The 18,691-nt window shown below is 44.7% G+C and overlaps 1 long non-coding RNA gene and 1 pseudogene across 2 annotated transcripts; both read left to right on the plus strand.

Annotated features, from left to right (window-relative positions):
• Positions 1-12,352, plus strand: part of LOC124021618 — a 29,155-nt pseudogene extending 16,803 nt beyond the window's left edge.
• A 2,290-nt stretch (positions 12,353-14,642) lies between these two features.
• LOC124021617 lies at positions 14,643-16,732 on the plus strand. Of its 2 annotated transcripts, none has more exons than XR_006836259.1 (2): positions 14,643-15,845; positions 15,887-16,732. It is a non-coding gene; the product is annotated as an uncharacterized LOC124021617 (long non-coding RNA). The 2 variants fall into 2 exon arrangements; XR_006836260.1 differs by having other exon boundaries at positions 15,928-16,732.
• The last annotated feature ends 1,959 nt before the right edge of the window (positions 16,733-18,691 follow it).

The raw sequence follows: 18,691 nt of genomic DNA on the forward strand, positions 1-18,691 counted from the left end.
TAGTTAACTAGTGATTATGATTGATAGTTTTTTATAAGATACGTTTAATGCTAGCTAGCAACATACCTTGGCTTACTGCGTTCGCGTAATAGGCAGTCTCCTCGTGGAGTGCAACGAGAGGCAGGTGGTTACAGCATTGGACTAGTTAACTGTAGGGTTGCAAGATTGGATCCCGCGGGCTGACAAGGTGAAAATTTGTCGTTCTGCCCCTGAACGAGGCAGTTAACCCACCGTTCCTAGGCCGTCATTGAAAATAAGAATGTGTTCTTAACTGACTTGCCTTGTAAAATAAAGATTAAATAAAGGTGTAAAAAAAGTGTCCAGAAATCCAGATTTCCGATTGTTATGAAAACTTGAAATCGTCCCTCAATAATCGTCCATTCCGATTAATCGGTCAACCTCTGATCTGGGCAAATGTTGCTCAGTCTGGGTGTACTTAGCTGGTCCCTTATGGGAACCTCACATCTTTTGCGTGAGTGAAAATAGAAACACACATGAATTTCCCAGCAGCCTGAGGATTCATTAACCCATGCAGTTTATTTGCCTTTTAAGTTGGAGCACGTCGACTGGCATTTCTATCAATTAATAAAAAGCATTAGGCATTGGGCAGGCAACATTTTGGCTGACTTTATCGGCTTTTCATTAATTTTGTTAGTCCAAAAGCCAGCATTTACTGGCTAACGGAAACCCTGGCACACACCCTCAAACACAAACACACCCAATCGCACACCTCCTTCAACCCTCTGCCTCCTTAGCTGGGCCTAAGTCTACAGTGTAATTTCATGGGTAAATTTACATGCCCCTGCTCACCTTCCACATATTTAGCCATGCCTAACTGTACGGCGTGTTACATTTTAGCTTGTGGTGAGTTGTGTAAGCCTTTGATTCACCCTCATGCATTCCACACTTTCTTGGAGTTCTCAGAGTTCATTCTAAAAGGCCCAACAAAGCAGAACGTGACGTTGAGGGCAGTCTCAGGGAACACGATGTACAGCACTCCCTTCCTCTCTGCCTTGCCTGCCTTTGTACACACACACACACACACACACACACACACACACACACACACACACACACACACACACACACACACACACACACACACACACACACACACACACACACACACACACACACACACACACACACACACACACACACACACACACACACACACACACACGGGGTTCGCAGCTGTTTTGTCTCCTCGGCAACTTTCGCCATCAAAGGGGACTAGCCTTTCGAAACCTTTGTGAGGCCCAGCCTTTAGGTCACGTATCAAATGCGTTTCCATTTTGTCGGCAGACTTCACCGCATTCCTGATACACAGCGCCCCGAAGATCGGGTTCCCTGAGGTTTGCTCTCGCCATGGGAAAGCCTGCCAAGAGTGGAGGAGGAGGAGTGGGAGAATGAAATGTAGGGCTGTCCTCTCGCTACCTCTGTCCTCCACCCATCCATCCCTTATTTTTATCTCAATGCTCTAGCTTGAGTTTTTATAGGGCAGAACTGATGCCTGAAGTGTGTGTGTGTCAGTGTGCCAGGCAGACAGCTGCCCCGGCCGCAGCAATGGCAGCCAGGCTTTAAAGTGACAAATGATCCTCCCCTATTCGGCCTGCTGCCTCCCACTATGAGCCTAGAGACTAAGCTATATAGCAACGTAGCTTAGCTACATACAGTGTATATATAAGTATAGCTCTGTACACAAGTCTGAATTTAACTACACAGCTCTCCTTTCACTGTGTAAACTCATCTCAACTCTAACTGATGTGCTGATAAGAGTAGATGTTTAATGTCAGTCGGATTTGATAAGGGTCAAGTATATCAGTGTTTGGTAAATAAGAATTAGTCTCTAGAAGCTTATTCATGACATCCTCTGTAGCTCAATTGGCAGAGCCTGGTGCTTGTTACTGCAAGATAGTGGGTTCAATTCCTGAGACCATCCATCCATAAAATGTATGCCAGCATGACTAAGTCGCATCGGGCTAAAAGCCTCTGCTAAATGGCATGTATTATTATATTGCATTGTTTACGTATTACATTGTAAACTTTCTGTTATGGTGTGTTGTTGTAACGTGATGTCATGTTGAGTTAGATAGGATATATTGTCTGCTTCTTGTACAGTGATGTTAGTGAGGAGGTATCGTCTCCTTGTTGTGCAGTGATGTTAGATAGGAGGAGGTATCGTCTCCTTGTTGTGCCGTGATGTTAGGTAGGAGGAGGTATCGTCTCCTTGTTGTGCAGTGATGTTAGATAGGAGGAGGTATCGTCTCCTTGTTGTGCCGTGATGTTAGGTAGGAGGAGGTATCGTCTCCTTGTTGTGCCGTGATGTTAGGTAGGAGGAGGTATCGTCTCCTTGTTGTGCAGTGATGTTAGATAGGAGGAGGTATCGTCTCCTTGTTGTGCAGTGATGTTAGATAGGAGGAGGTATCGTCTCCTTGTTGTGCAGTGATGTTAGATAGGAGGAGGTATCGTCTCCTTGTTGTGCAGTGATGTTAGATAGGAGGAGGTATCGTCTCCTTGTTGTGCAGTGATGTTAGATAGGAGGAGGTATCGTCTCCTTGTTGTGCAGTGATGTTAGATAGGAGGAGGTATCGTCTCCTTGTTGTGCAGTGATGTTAGATAGGAGGTATCGTCTCCTTGTTGTACAGTGATGTTAGATAGGAGGAGGTATCGTCTCCTTGTTGTGCAGTGATGTTAGATAGGAGGAGGTATCCTTGTTGTCTCCTTGTTGTGCAGTGATGTTAGATAGGAGGAGGTATCGTCTCCTTGTTGTGCAGTGATGTTAGATAGGAGGAGGTATCCTTGTTGTCTCCTTGTTGTACAGTGATGTTAGATAGGAGGAGGTATCCTTGTTGTCTCCTTGTTGTACAGTGATGTTAGATAGGAGGAGGTATCGTCTCCTTGTTGTGCAGTGATGTTAGATAGGAGGAGGTATCGTCTCCTTGTTGTGCAGTGATGTTAGATAGGAGGTATCGTCTTCTTGTTGTACAGTGATGTTAGATAGGAGGAGGTATCGTCTCCTTGTTGTGCAGTGATGTTAGATGGGAGGAGGTATCCTTGTTGTCTCCTTGTTGTGCAGTGATGTTAGATAGGAGGAGGTATCGTCTCCTTGTTGTGCAGTGATGTTAGATAGGAGGAGGTATCCTTGTTGTCTCCTTGTTGTACAGTGATGTTAGATAGGAGGAGGTATCCTTGTTGTCTCCTTGTTGTACAGTGATGTTAGATAGGAGGAGGTATCGTCTCCTTGTTGTGCAGTGATGTTAGATAGGAGGAGGTATCGTCTCCTTGTTGTGCAGTGATGTTAGATAGGAGGAGGTATCGTCTCCTTGTTGTGCAGTGATGTTAGATAGGAGGAGGTATCGTCTCCTTGTTGTGCAGTGATGTTAGATAGGAGGAGGTATCGTCTCCTTGTTGTGCAGTGATGTTAGATAGGAGGAGGTATCGTCTCCTTGTTGTGCAGTGATGTTAGATAGGAGGAGGTATCGTCTCCTTGTTGTGCAGTGATGTTAGATAGGAGGAGGTATCGTCTCCTTGTTGTGCAGTGATGTTAGATAGGAGGAGGTATCGTCTCCTTGTTGTGCAGTGATGTAGTCTGGGTCAGATATCTCCGAGGAGGATGACGACGGTGGTAAAATGGGTCAGATATCTCCTAGGAGGATGACGACGGTGGTAGTCTGGGTCAGATGTCTCCTAGGAGGATGACGACGGTGGTAGTCTGGGTCAGATATCTCCTAGGAGGATGACGACGGTGGTTGTCTGGGTCAGATATCTCCTAGAAGGATGACGACTGTGGTTGTCTGGGTCAGATATCTCCTAGGAGGATGACGACGGTGGTAAAATGGGTCAGATATCTCCTAGGAGGATGATGACGGTGGTAGTCTGGGTCAGATATCTCCTAGGAGGATGACGACTGTGGTAGTCTGGGTCAGATATCTCCTAGAAGGATGACGACTGTGGTAGTCTGGGTCTGATCTATTAACCTTATTTTGTTTCTGTCCTTTTTTTCCACCCACTTCCATCTCCTTGTCCACTACTATCGGTCTGTCTATCCCCCCATCTTCTCTCTCTCTCTCTCTGTGTCCTAACCTCCTTCCTATCCAGGTATGGAGTGACCCCAGAGAACATCATCCTGTATGGTCAGAGCATCGGCACGGTACCCACGGTGGATCTGGCAGCGCGCTACGAGTGTGCCGCCGTCATCCTGCACTCACCTCTTATGTCCGGCCTGCGAGTGGCCTTCCCTGACACGCGCAAGACTTACTGCTTCGACGCCTTCCCAAGGTGGGTTATTATGGGGTGAGATGGTGAGATAGTGGGTCGGCGGAAGTAGATGGAGTCCAGGGACAGAGGGATGGGATGTTGGATGTGTTAGCTTTCCTGGCCTGTTGTCTTTGACTGAATGACAGTTGATATACATCCAAGCCCTGATTTGGATTCTGGGTAGGTAGTGTTATCTCTCTCCTGCAGGGTGCTGAGGGAATGTTAAGGTGCAGCGGTAAGTACGTAGGTAGGTAGTAACTTGCCATGCTAGCTAGCTATGAAAGGTTGGTGGCTGGGCTCACAGACCTAGTGAGAAATAGGGCTCCCAGGTCTCGGTCTCTGGCTGGCCTCTATCAGATGCCTGTATTATCCATAGGGTTGGTATTATGTCCCCTAGTCATATTCCATAAGCAGCTACTTCCTGTGCTGCTTTATTGTAAAGGGTCGGAAAACTAGAAAATAAGTCTTGGTTATCAGATGGAGAACAAGCTATTAGGATGAGAAATCCTAATTATTATTATCCTAATAATCCTAATAGGGGGGGGGGGGGGTCTGCAAGTGGCTCTCCTAAGCTGGTACTGCTGTAGAGGACTGCTATAGAGGCCTACAGGTAACTGCCAAAATAATGGAAACACTTGAGTAAATGAGGGTTCTCTGTTATGGTGTGCAGTGCATTATCCTGGCATCGTTTAGGACCTCTCATCATCCCCTTATAGGATCTGTTATGGTGTGCAGTGCATTATCCTGGCATCGTTTAGGACCTCTCATCATCCCCTTATAGGGTCTGTTATGGTGTGCAGTGCATTATCCTGGCATCGTTTAGGACCTCTCATCATCCCCTTATAGGATCTGTTATGGTGTGCAGTGCATTATCCTGGCATCGTTTAGGACCTCTCATCCCCTTATAGGGTCTCTGTTATGGTGTGCAGTGCATTATCCTGGCATCGTTTAGGACCTCTCATCATCCCCGTATAGGGTCTGTTATGGTGTGCAGTGCATTATCCTGGCATGGTTTAGGACCTCTCATCCCCTTATAGGGTCTGTTATGGTGTGGAGTGCATTATCCTGGCATGGTTTAGGACCTCTCATCCCCTTATAGGGTCTGTTATGGTGTGGAGTGCATTATCCTGGCATGGTTTAGGACCTCTCATCCCCTTATAGGGTCTCTGTTATGATGTGCAGTGCATTATCCTGGCATCGTTTAGGACCTCTCATCATCCCCTTATAGGGTCTCTGTTATGGTGTGCAGTGCATTATCCTGGCATGGTTTAGGACCTCTCATCCCCTTATAGGGTCTCTGTTATGATGTGCAGTGCATTATCCTGGCATGGTTTAGGACCTCTCATCCCCTTATAGGGTCTCTGTTATGGTGTGCAGTGCATTATCCTGGCATGGTTTAGGACCTCTCATCCCCTTATAGGGTCTGTTATGGTGTATATCCTGGCATGGTTTCTCATCCCCTTATAGGGATGGTGTGGAGTGCATTATCCTGGCATGGTTTAGGACCTCTCATCCCCTTATAGGGTCTCTGTTATGATGTGCAGTGCATTATCCTGGCATGGTTTAAGACTTCTCATCATCCCCTTATAGGGTCTCTGTTATGGTGTGCAGTGCATTATCCTGGCATGGTTTAGGACCTCTCATCCCCTCTGTTAGTGCCTTGCAAAAGCATAGCAACCTGTATGAAAGCTTTGTGGAATCTGTGTGGGTAGCTGGACAAGTAGGATGACTGACAGTGAAGGTGAACAGGTGATCAGGTGACAGAGGAATGGATGAGACTGAGGCAGGAATATTTACTGAGTAGTCTGTGCTGCATCACAAAGGAAACAGAATAACATGTATCCAATCAAACTCATAATCGCAAAGATCAAGTCATAACAATCATTCATTATTAACATAATTAGGGAATTCAACAATCCAGTTCATTAAGAAGTCAATGGGAATCATCCTTGAGTCATTTATGCTCGTATCTATTTATCATAATCATTAGAAGAATACAAAGAGTGATCGGTTATTCAATCTATAATCCCCATTAGTTTGATATCAGAATCGATCAGTTCAGCAAACAATGACGTTTAATATAACACCCTTCCAAGTGTCTTCATGTGTACATGTAACTTCATTACATATTAAGCATATATCGATGGCATAATTGGCCTGTGATGATCCGTAGGGCCGTGATCATTGACCATTCACATTACACAATAGGTTTGAAGCATGCGCTCCAAGCCGCACTCCGCGTTAATAACTATAAACAATAACTGATGGCCCACTCTCCTGATCGCAACAGATAGTTCAGATGAAAGGTAACAGAGTCGGATTAGTCTGAGTTAAGGAAGAGAAAGCAGCAAGATGGGCGATGGCGATTTCCTCCTTTTATGGAGTTGAGATCTGTGGGATATTTCCACCTGACCTAATTAAAGCACTCCTGGTCCAGGTGAGCAAGTGGCCTTGAATTAAAAGATTCTTCCACCAACTCTATGGGCTTTTTCTACACTAATTGAAATTGATTTATATTTGGATTTCACGTAATGGACCTACACAAAATCATCCAAATCGGTGTAGTGAAATGAAAAAATAGGATGTTTCAAAAAAATGATAACTAGAAAAGTGGTGCGTGCATATGTATTCACCTCCTTTTCTCTGAAGCCCCCTGGCTTCAGAGAAATTGCACACAGGTGGACTTTAAGTGTCACATGATCTCAGTGTGTGTATATATATATGTATATACACACCTGTTCTGAAAGGCCCCTGAGTCTGCAACACCACTAAGCAATGGGCACCACCAAGCAAGTGGCACCATGAAGACCAAGGAGCTCTCCAAACAGGTCAGGGACAAAGTTCAGGGTTAGGTTATAAAAAAATATCAGAAACTTTGAACATCCCACGAAGCACCATTAAATCCATTATTAAAAAATGGAAATAATATGGCACCACAACAAACCTGCCACAACAAACTCACAGACCAGGCAAGGAGGGCATTAATCAGAGAGGCAACAGAGAGACCAAAGATAACCCTGAAGGAGCTGCAAAGCTCCACAGCAGAGACTGGAGTATTTGTCCATAGGACCACTTTAAGCCGTATACTCCACAGAGCTGGACTTTACGGAAGAGTGGCCAGAAAAAAATAAGCAAACACTTTTGGTGTTCGCCAAAAGGCGTGTGGGAGACTCCCCAAACATATGGAAGGCGGCACTCTGGTCAGATGAGACTAAAATTGAGCTTTTTGGCCATCAAGGAAAAAGCTATGTCTGACGCAAACCCAACACCTCTCCTCACCCCGAGAATACCATCCCCACAGTGAAGCATGGTGCTGGCAGCATCATGCTGTGGGGATGAGGGGCTGGGAAATTGGTCAGAATTGAAGGAATGATGGATGGCACTAAATACAGGGAAATCCTTGAAGGAAACCCATTTGTCTTCCAGAGATTTGAGACTGGGACAGAGGTTCACCTTCCAGCAGGACAATTACCCTAAGCATACTACTAAAGCAACACTCGAGTGGTTTAAATGGAAGCATTTAAATGTTTTGGAAAGGCCTAGTCAAAGCCCAGACCTCAATCCAATTGAGAATCTGTGATATGACTTAAAGATTGCGGAACCCATCCAACTTGAAGGAGCTGGAGCAGTTTTTCCTTGAAAAATGAGCGAAAATCCCAGTGGCTAGATGTACCAAGCTAATAGAGACATACCCCAAAAGTCTTGCAGCTGTAATTACTGCACAAGGTGGCTCTATAAAGTATTGACTTTGGAGTGGTGAATAGGTATGCACGCTTATTTCTTGTTTCACAATATAAAATATTTAGCATCTTCAAAATGGTAGGCATGTTGTGTAAATCAAATGATACAAACTCCTGAAAATCTATTTTAATTCCTGGTTGTAAAGCAACAAGATAGGAAAAATGCCAAAAGGGGGTGAAAACGTTCACAAGCCACTGTATGGTGTGGGCTGCAGTATCCTGGCATGGTTTAGGTCCTCTACCCCCTTAAAGGGACAGGTAAATGCCAATATATGCATGACTGTGAGTGTGCTTTTGTCGTTTAGTCTCTGAACCCTTTGAGATTATAGTCTTATTCCACCTGGAATGTGAGGACCTTGCTTTAAAGCTACAATTTCTGAAGGAAGAATTCTGCTAGCACAGTCAGTGTGTTTAAGGGAGTGGAAAAGTACCTGTAATTGGGGAAAGAGGTTTGGAAGTCTCCTATTGGTATTTAAACAAATTCACCGCCTGGTGATGTCACCAGTCAGGTCAGAACTCCAGCTCTTACACTAAAAGAGCATTGTCCGCAATGTTGCTATCATTCCAACCTCATTTTGTGTGTGTGCGTGTACATGCATACATTAATACCAAAAAGTATGTGGACAGCTGCTTGTCAAACATCTCATTCTAAAATCATGGGTATTAATATGGAGTTTGTCTCCCTTTTCTGCTCTAACACCACTCTTCTAGGAAGGCTGTTCACTAGATATTGGAACATTGCTGCAGGGACATGCTGCCATTCAGACACGAGCATTAGTGAGGTCAGGCGCTGATGTTGGGCGATTAGGTCTGGCTCGCAGTCATGCTGAAACAGGAAAGGGCCTTCCCAAACTTTTGCCACAAAGCTGTAAGCACAGAATCTTCTAGAATGTCATTGTATGCTGTAGTGTTAAGATTTCCGGCACTGGAACTAAGGGGCCTAGCCCGAACCATGAAAAACAGCCCTAGACCAATATTTATCCTCCACCAAACATTACAGTTTGCGCAAACCCGGATTTGTCCATCAGACTGCCAGATGGTGAAGTGTGATTCACTGGCAGCTTCAATAAATAGTACCCGCAAACACCAGTCTCAAAGTCAACGTTGAAGAAACAACTCTGGGATGCTGCCCTTCTAGTCAGAGTTGCAAAGAAAAAGCCATATCTCAGACTGGCCAATACAAAGAAAAGATTAAGATGGGCAAACAAACACTGGACAGAGTTTTGGCTTTTTCTTTGTTTTGCAGGTACTATTTAATGAAGCTGCCAGTTGAGGACTTGAGGCATCTCTTTCTCAAACTACACACTAATGTACTTGTCCTCTTGCTCAGTTGTGCACCTGGGCCTCCTACTCCTCTTTCTATTCTGGTTTGGGCCAATTTGCACTGTTTCGTGAAGGGGGTAGTACACAGCGTTGTACGAGATGTTCAGTTTCTTGGAAGTTTCTTGCATGGAATAGCCTTCATTTCTCAGAACACAAATAGACTGACGAGTTTCAGAAGAAAGTGCTTTGTCTACACTGTATTTCTGATCAATTTGACATTGTATATCTCTATATATATCATATGTATATATATCATATGTAGTGCACATAAGGTGCGCACACCCCCTCTGTATGATGTGTAGTTAATGGTTTGGCAGCGTGCTGTGTGGAGTCGGTCTCTCCACCCCTGCTGTTACTGCACTGCTACAAACAAGACCGATGGATACACTACTAATGCCCCCAAGGAGGTCCATTTGTCTTAATGTGCCTTTCCTCTATTTCTCACCCTTTCCTCTATTTCTCACCCTCTCCCTTTCCTCTATTTCTCTCCCCTCTCTCCCTTTCCTCTATTTCTCTCCCTCTCTCCCTTTCCTCTATTTCTCACCCTTTCCTCTATTTCTCACCCTTTCCTCTATTTCTCACCCTTTCCTCTATTTCTCACCCTTTCCTCTATTTCTCTCCCTTTCCTCTATTTTCTCTCCCTTTCCTCTATTTCTCTCCCTTTCCTCTATTTCTCTCCCTTTCCTCTATTTCTCTCCCTTTCTCCTTTTCTCTCCCTTTCCTCTATTTCTCTCCCTTCTCCCTTTCTCTATATTTTCTCTCCCTTTCCTCTATTTCTCACCCTTTCCTCTATTTCTCCCTTTTTGTCTTCCCCACTCTCCCTTTCCTCTTTCTCTCCCTTTCTCTCCCTTTTCTCTCTTCTCTCTCCCTTTTTCTCTCTCCCTTTCCTCCCTTTCTCTCCCTTTTCTATTTCTCTCCCTTTCTCTCTATTTCTCTCCCTTTCCTCTATTTCTCTCCCTCTCTCCCTTTCCTCTATTTCTCACCCTTTCCTCTATTTCTCACCCTTTCCCTATTTCTCTCCCTCTCTCCCTTTCCTCTATTTCTCTCCCTCTCTCCCTTTTTCTCACCCTCTATTTCTCACCCTTTCCTCTATTTCTCACCCCTCTCCCTATTTTCTCTCCCTTTCCTCTATTTTTCTATTTCTCACCCCTATTTCTCTCCCTTTCCCCTCTATTTCTCTCCCTTTCCTCTATTTCTCTCCCTTTCCTCTATTTCTCTCCCTTTCCTCTATTTCTCACCCTTTCCTCTATTTCTCACCCTTTCCTCTATTTCTCTCCCTTTTCTATTTCTCTCCCTTTCTCATTTTTCTCACCCCCTCTATTTCCCTTTCCTCTATTTCTTTCTCTTTCCCTCTATTTCTCCCTTTCCTCTATTTCTCATTTCTCACCCTTTCCCTCTATTTCTCACCCTTTCCTCTATTTCTCACCCTTTCCTCTATTTCTCACCTATTTTCTCCCTTTCCTCTATTTCTCTCCCTTTTCTTTCCTCTATTTCTTTCTCTCCTTTCCTCTATTTCTCTCCCTTTCCTCTATTTCTCTCCCTTTCCTCTATTTCTCTCCCTTTCCTCTATTTCTCTCCCTTTCCTCTATTTCTCTTCCTCTATTTCTCACCCTATTTCTTCCTTTCCTATTTCTCTCCCTTTCCTCTATTTCTCACCCTTTCTCTCCCTATTTCTCTCCCTTTCCTCTATTTCTCACCCTTTCCTCTATTTCTCTCCCTTTCCTCTATTTCTCTCTCCTTTTCTATTTCCCTTTCCTCTATTTCTCACCCCCTCTCTCCCTTTCCTCTATTTCTCACCCTCTCTTTCCTCTATTTCTCACCCTTTCCTCTATTTCTCACCCTTTCCTTTCCTCTATTTTTCTCACCCTTTCCTCTATTTCTCACCCTTTCCTCTACCCTCTCTCCCTTTTCTATTTCTTTCTCTCCCCCTTTCACCCTTTCCTCTATTTCTTTCTCCCTTTTCTATTTCTCTCCTTTTCTATTTCTCTCCCTTTTCTATTTCTCTCCCTTTCCTCTATTTCTCTTTCCTCTATTTCTCTCCTATTTCATTTCTTTCTCTCCTTTTCTATTTCTCTCCCTTTTTCTTTTCTTTCTCTCTATTTCTCTCCCTTTCTCTCCATTTCTCTCCTTTCCTCTATTTCTTCACTTTCCTCTATTTTCTCACTTTCCTCTATTTTTCTCTATTTCTCTCACTTTCCTCTATTTCTCTCCCTTTCCTCTATTTCTCTCACCCTCTCTCCCTTTCCTCTATTTCTCACCCTCTCTCCCTTTTCTATTTCTCACTTTCCTCTACCCTTTTTCTCTCCCTATTTCTCCCTTTCCTCTATTTCTTTCTCTTTCCTCTATTTCTCTCTTTCCCTATTTTCTCCTTTCCTCTATTTCTCACCCTTTCCTCTATTTCTCACCCTTTCCTCTATTTCTCACCCTTTCCTCTATTTCTCTCCCTTTCTCTCACTTTTCTTTCTCTCCCTTTTCTTTCTCTCCCTTTCTCTCCCTTTTCTTTCTCTCTATTTCTCTCCCTTTCTCTCCATTTCACTCCCTTTCACTCCCTTTCCTCTATTTCTCTCACTTTCCTCTATTTCTCTCACTTTCCTCTATTTCTCTCACTTTCCTCTATTTCTCTCACTTTCCTCTATTTCTCTCCCCTTCCTCTTTCTCTCCTTTCTCTCCCTTTTCTGTCTTTCTGCTGCGCGGGCTCTGGCTTTGTTAAAGCATTGATAAACTGTAACCCCTTCTCTCTCCCCAGCATCGACAAGGTGTCCAAGGTGGCGTCGCCGGTGCTGGTGATCCACGGCACGGAGGATGAGGTGATCGACTTCTCGCACGGCCTGGCAATGTACGAGCGCTGCCCGCGTGCCGTGGAGCCCCTGTGGGTGGAGGGCGCCGGGCACAACGACATCGAGCTCTACGCCCAGTACTTGGAGCGACTCAAGCAGTTCATCTCCATCGAGCTGCCCACATCCTGATCTCCCTTGGCCTCCTCCACTAAAACCTAGAGGGGGGCTGCGTAGCAAGTCTAAAATGGCTTCCTTTTTCTTTCCTTGATCTGTGCAGAGAGAAGTGGATTGGTGGAAATTTGATACCTGAAATCCACCATGTTGGTTTGTATTGTTTATCGGTGCAGATGTTGGAGAGGAGGGGAGGAAGTGTTGAGATGCTTCCCCAGGGCTTAACCAGGTCAGGCTGAGCTGAGCCAGGCCAAGGCATCCCGGCGCTCATATGTGGACAGGTCCCAGGTCTCTTTGCCAAAGAGCTAGGGCCCGCTCAGTATTTGCACTTGCTCTTCAATCTGGATCTCGATTTGATTCTCCTTCTTGCTCTCCCTCTCTGCCGGTGGGGATGTGATAAATTCCCTCTGCGATCTTGTTCTCCCTATTTCATCTGTTTCGCTCTCTTTTATGCTCATGATTGATTGACTTTGTATTCTTTTCTACCTGATGAAGAACAATCTGTTTTGCACCTCAGATACACGATTGATGTTCTTGCTTGTTTGTGTTTGTTAAATATTGTTTTGTCTTTTTTTCCATTCAGGGTGAATTGAAACGAATGCACTTTTATTGTGCAGATATGTTCAGGTAATCATACTGTATGTTCTTATCTTATTGACATTCCATGTTTCACTACACAGAATCTCATTCCCATCTTGTTTTCAAGGCCAGTGTGTGACCGTGTGAGAGATGCGTGTGGTTGAAAAACATCATTACCCAGCTCACCCCTGGGTGTCTCACCTCCTGTAACAATGCTCTTGTTAACTGGAGGTCATGTGGTAAGTAGGGCCAGGTGTTTTTCCTCAACTGGGGTTTTCCAGTGAGGGACACCACCTGACCCTAATGATGACACTTGACCATGTATCAAATAAAAACATACCTACAATGTACTGTAATGAACCAAATCAGCCCCTAGCCAGTTCTGTCTCTACACACACCTGGTCAACCCCTAGCCAGTACTGTCTCTACACACACCTGATCAGCCCCTAGCCAGTACTGTCTCTACACACACCTGATCAGCCCCTAGCCAGTACTGTCTCTACACACACCTGGTCAGCCCCTAGCCAGTACTGTCTCTACACACACCTGGTCAGCCCCTAGCCAGTACTGTCTCTACACACACCTGATCAGCCCCTAGCCAGTACTGTCTCTACACACACCTGATCAGCCCCTAGCCAGTACTGTCTCTACACACACCTGATCAGCCCCTAGCCAGTACTGTCTCTACACACACCTGGTCAACCCCTAGCCAGTACTGTCTCTACACACACCTGATCAGCCCCTAGCCAGTACTGTCTCTACACACACCTGATCAGCCCCTAGCCAGTACTGTCTCTACACACACCTGATCAGCCCCTAGCCAGTACTGTCTCTACACACACCTGATCAGCCCCTAGCCAGTACTGTCTCTACACACACCTGATCAGCCCCTAGCCAGTACTGTCTCTACACACACCTGATCAGCCCCTAGCCAGTACTGTCTCTACACACACCTGATCAGCCCCTAGCCAGTACTGTCTCTACACACACCTGATCAACCCCTAGCCAGTACAGTCTCTACACACACCTGATCACCCCTAGCCAGAGTCACACACCTGATCAGCCCCTAGCCAGTACTGTCTCTACACACACCTGATCAGCCCCTAGCCAGTACTGTCTCTACACACACCTGATCAGCCCCTAGCCAGTACTGTCTCTACACACACCTGATCAGCCCCTAGCCAGTAGCCAGTACTTTCTCTACACACACCTGATCAGCCCCTAGCCAGTACTGTCTCTACACACACCTGATCAGCCCCTAGCCAGTACTGTCTCTACACACACCTGATCAGCCCCTAGCCAGTACTGTCTCTACACACACCTGATCAGCCCCTAGCCAGTACTGTCTCTACACACACCTGATCAGCCCCTAGCCAGTACTGTCTCTACACACACCTGATCAACCCCTAGCCAGTACAGTCTCTACACACACCTGATCAGCCCCTAGCCAGTACAGTCTCTACACACACCTGATCAGCCCCTAGCCAGTACTGTCTCTACACACACCTGATCAGCCCCTAGCCAGTACTGTCTCTACACACACCTGATCAACCCCTAGCCAGTACTATCTCTACACACACCTGATCAGCCCCTAGCCAGTACTGTCTCTACACACACCTGATCAGCCCCTAGCCAGTACTGTCTCTACACACACCTGATCAGCCCCTAGCCAGTACTGTCTCTACACACACCTGATCAGCCCCTAGCCAGTACTGTCTCTACACACACCTGATCAGCCCCTAGCCAGTACTGTCTCTACACACACCTGATCAGCTCCTAGCCAGTACTGTCTCTACACACACCTGATCAGCCCCTAGCCAGTATTGTCTCTACACACACCTGATCAGCTCCTAGCCAGTACTGTCTCTACACACACCTGATCAGCCCCTAGCCAGTACTGTCTCTACACACACCTGATCAGCCCCTAGCCAGTACTGTCTCTAGACACACCTGATCAGCTCCTAGCCAGTACTGTCTCTACACACACCTGATCAGCCCCTAGCCAGTACTGTCTCTACACACACCTGATCAGCTCCTAGCCAGTACTGTCTCTAGACACACCTGATCAGCTCCTAGCCAGTACTGTCTCTAGACACACCTGATCAGCTCCTAGCCAGTACTGTCTCTAGACACACCTGATCAGCCCCTAGCCAGTACTGTCTCTAGACACCCGTGTAGATCTGAAAGGAGCCGATTTTAAGCAGTATTCATGTTTTTCTGCCTTGCTGTTCGGGGGATTTTTACCATATTGCTAAGACCTATCCATTCATTTCAGATCTAGAGGTATGTCTTGGGCGTAGGAGTTGATTTGGGATTCAGCACCAGTGTCGATGTTTTTGTTCAGAAGTTTTCCGCGAAGCCATTTTGTTTGTCTGTTCAGAATTCAGATTGTGTTTAACGTAAATGCTTTGGGTTGCTGTTTGGAAGTATGTACCTGTTCCTTTCATTTCAACACTTCAAATAAAGCCTTAAGTCTGTGGACATTTCACCCTAACATTCCTGTCGACTTGAGTTGGGGAGTCTCATGGTCTGCAGGGGGACTGACTGCTGCTATGGGTTCGATTGGAGGAATCTTCTCAATCACTGTGAAAAGATGTTTTGGGGTAATACTGGTCAAAAGGTACTTCACCTAATGCAATCTCAATGAGTCTTCACATGTAGATGAGAGATTTTTGAGCCATCTCACCACCATTTGCAGATTCTGGCTGTATCCATTTTGTCTGGGGGTAAAGGGAGCATTCCCCCCAACAGACCCCTTCCCTGCTCCCCATCTCGATTCACTCCAAAGAACTCTGCAAGTGTCACCAAGACTACGTTTTGGAAGAAACACTGCATGCAAACAACTTTTCATAAAGGACATTTGAGTGCAGAGAGAAGAAGCCAGAGGAATGACTGGGTTGGAAGTCTTCTGCTAATGTTCTCAGCTGTAAAATAATAAAAATAATCAACATGGAAACACTACACTGCCCAAGGAGTGTCCTTTTGGAAGGAGGAGGTATACGTGAAGGATATGTGCTGTCCTTTTGGAAGGAGGAGGTATACGTGAAGGATATGTGCTGTCCTTTTGGAAGGAGGAGGTATACGTGAAGGATATGTGCTGTCCTTTTGGAAGGAGGAGGTATAAGTGAAGGATATGTGCTGTCCTTTTGGAAGGAGGAGGTATAAGTGAAGGATATGTGCTGTCCTTTTGGAAGGAGGAGGTATAAGTGAAGGATATGTGCTGTCCTTTTGGAAGGAGGAGGTATAAGTGAAGGATATGTGCTGTCCTTTTGGAAGGAGGAGGTATAAGTGAAGGATATGTGCGTAGCAACTTGTGATTAATGTTTTGACTGACGGTGTATTGCTGTGAGGTGATGGCTGTATTGCGGTCGTGGTTGGGTTTTCGTGTGATGAATAAAAGATTCTAGTGTTTTCTCGTCATAACTTACTAAGGGGCCTATGTTTTGACACAACGAGCCCTTTAACTTAACATCTAGTTTTTTCTGCTTGTCTTTTTAAAGAACGAAAAACTGCTTTAGTCCAATTTATTGTTTTGATACTGACATTTTTACAATGTTCTTTTCCAGTAAATGTTGATAGATTTACACTCTAATGCTGGTTTGTCAGAACCATATGTAATGTATCTATATATCCTCTATACATAATATAAAACATTGATTTAAGGGCTATTCTAGCCTACTTGAGTTTAACACTGGAGTCACAGTATGCAAATATAATGCATAAAAAAACTATTGGGTACAGAGGTTTCTTAGTGTTAAACTGACAGAGAAAAAGCCTTAAATGTGCCGTGCTACAGATTGTCATTCATGTTGGCTGTGTTGCTTTCAGGCAACACGGTGGATGTTTTAATGCTTAATGGAATAAAGAATGCATGGAATTACATATTAAACTGTCTGTTCTATTGTTTTTAAACCTATTATCTCAGTCTTCTACTGTGCTGATGTTCCTGTCAATGTTCTTGCATCCATGAAGGAGCATTTATTTGTACCTTTATTTTACACCTGAGTAAATGAGGGGTACAAAGTATTTTGAAGGAAGTTGCTTCTACACAGGTGTGGTTCCTGAGTTAATTAAGCGATTAACATCCTATCATGCTTAGGGTCATGTATAATAATGCCCAGTTGATTATTATTTAGTTACTAGCTTTATTATAGTTACTAGCTTTATTATAGTTCCAGTATATCGGGGGGCAGGTAGCCTAGCGGTTAAGTGTTGGGCCAGTAACTGAAAGGTCGCTGTTTCGAATCCCAGAGCTGACTAGGTGAAAAATCGGTCTGTGTCCATGAGCAAGGCACTTAACGCTAATTGCTCCTGTAAGTCAACTGGTTAAGATTACATAAAATACAGGGTACTGTAGGTTCTAGGCAATACTCTTTCAGTGTTCAGAAATCTCTGTAGTCCAGGGATGGTGAGGGGAAACTTGAAGCCTCTTGTGAGAGTATAGTAGCAGCGTGAGTTGTGTGAGAGTATAGTAGCAGCGTGAGCCGTGTGAGAGTGTACACTGGCCAGCTGCCAGGCTTAGGGGCTCCAGGCGAGGAAGGGGAGGTGAGCCAGCAACCTGTTTTACATGTCTGGGTGCCTGCCTGGAGGCCCGGGAGCTGAGCTCTGGGCCGTGTGTACAAACAAAGATATGTGTTATTGAGGTGTTTACCTGATATGACTGTTGCCATCTGGGGTCTGAAGCCTTACATAGTAGCTACTATAAAGTGCATACGAAGGATTGGTCCTCGGAGCCGAATAGCAGTGTTTTCTTCTAATTGAAGAGGGAGCTGGATTGGTGTGACTATGTTGCGGCTACATACTGTACAGAGCAGCTTGATCAAAACTGTCTCATTTGTGTGATGTGGTGGCAACAAGCACAATTGAAAAAAGGACAAGTGAGTTTTCATATCAAAGTTCCATGATGTGAGAATTAACTGCAGAACTTCAGGAATGTTTTACATTTCCATTGGGGATCATGATCAAGCGCGTTGACACTGAGAAAACACTAGCCATCTAGTGGACCCAAGCACTGCAACAACTACGTTTGAACAAGGACATCTGTAGTTTAGTTTATTTATCTTAATACACATATGGGTAATTCCACGGTTATACAGGGATGTTGAGACTGGATAACAAACAAATGTATAACAAACAAAAAACAATGATTTGGTTGGTAACAGAATGACTGAACCAGCAGCACAAACTGTCATTCTGTTTCCAAACTTTGCATTTGCACTGTTAAATGTGTTTTTGTAAAATGTTCAGTGTAAGTTGAATGTCTAAGTTTGCAATCATTGGGGTTTGTTTGGCATACATCTTAATGTGAAGAATCTGAGTCTCAATGTCACTCTGTTTTTGTGGAATGACCCATATCTAAAAACAAGCTCTGTAGCTGCAGTGATCTATTGAAATGTCCTTACTACTCTCTCCTCCTCTCACTCCCTCCCTCACTCGCTATACCACCCCCAAACTAAAGTAGCAGCACAAACATCAAGTTAAATGGAATCATCCCATGCAGATTTTACTGTGCAAGTCCTTCAGTAATGTATGCTAATTAATGTAGGCTAATTAAATATTTTGTCTAATTCCAGCATTCCTCAGATAACGCCAGAAATCTACAAGGATTATTTAGTAGGAAATTACTGATTAACCAGCTAATCCATTTCTGGCTCTTGATAGATTTAAGTGATCCTTTAACCACAGGTTTAGGATCAGTTGATCATCCCCACATTTGAACTTTAAGTTAATTTCTCTTAGAGGTCATGGGCTGGTCACATCCATACTGTACATGACTTGTGGGACGTGGAAAAGGTCTGGATGTGTGGTTCCTGTCAACCTTTTTCCCTGCCGCAAGACAAT

This window comes from Oncorhynchus gorbuscha, unplaced genomic scaffold, assembly GCF_021184085.1.
Source record: "Oncorhynchus gorbuscha isolate QuinsamMale2020 ecotype Even-year unplaced genomic scaffold, OgorEven_v1.0 Un_scaffold_1144, whole genome shotgun sequence".
In the NCBI taxonomy this organism is placed as follows: Eukaryota; Metazoa; Chordata; class Actinopteri; order Salmoniformes; family Salmonidae; genus Oncorhynchus; species Oncorhynchus gorbuscha.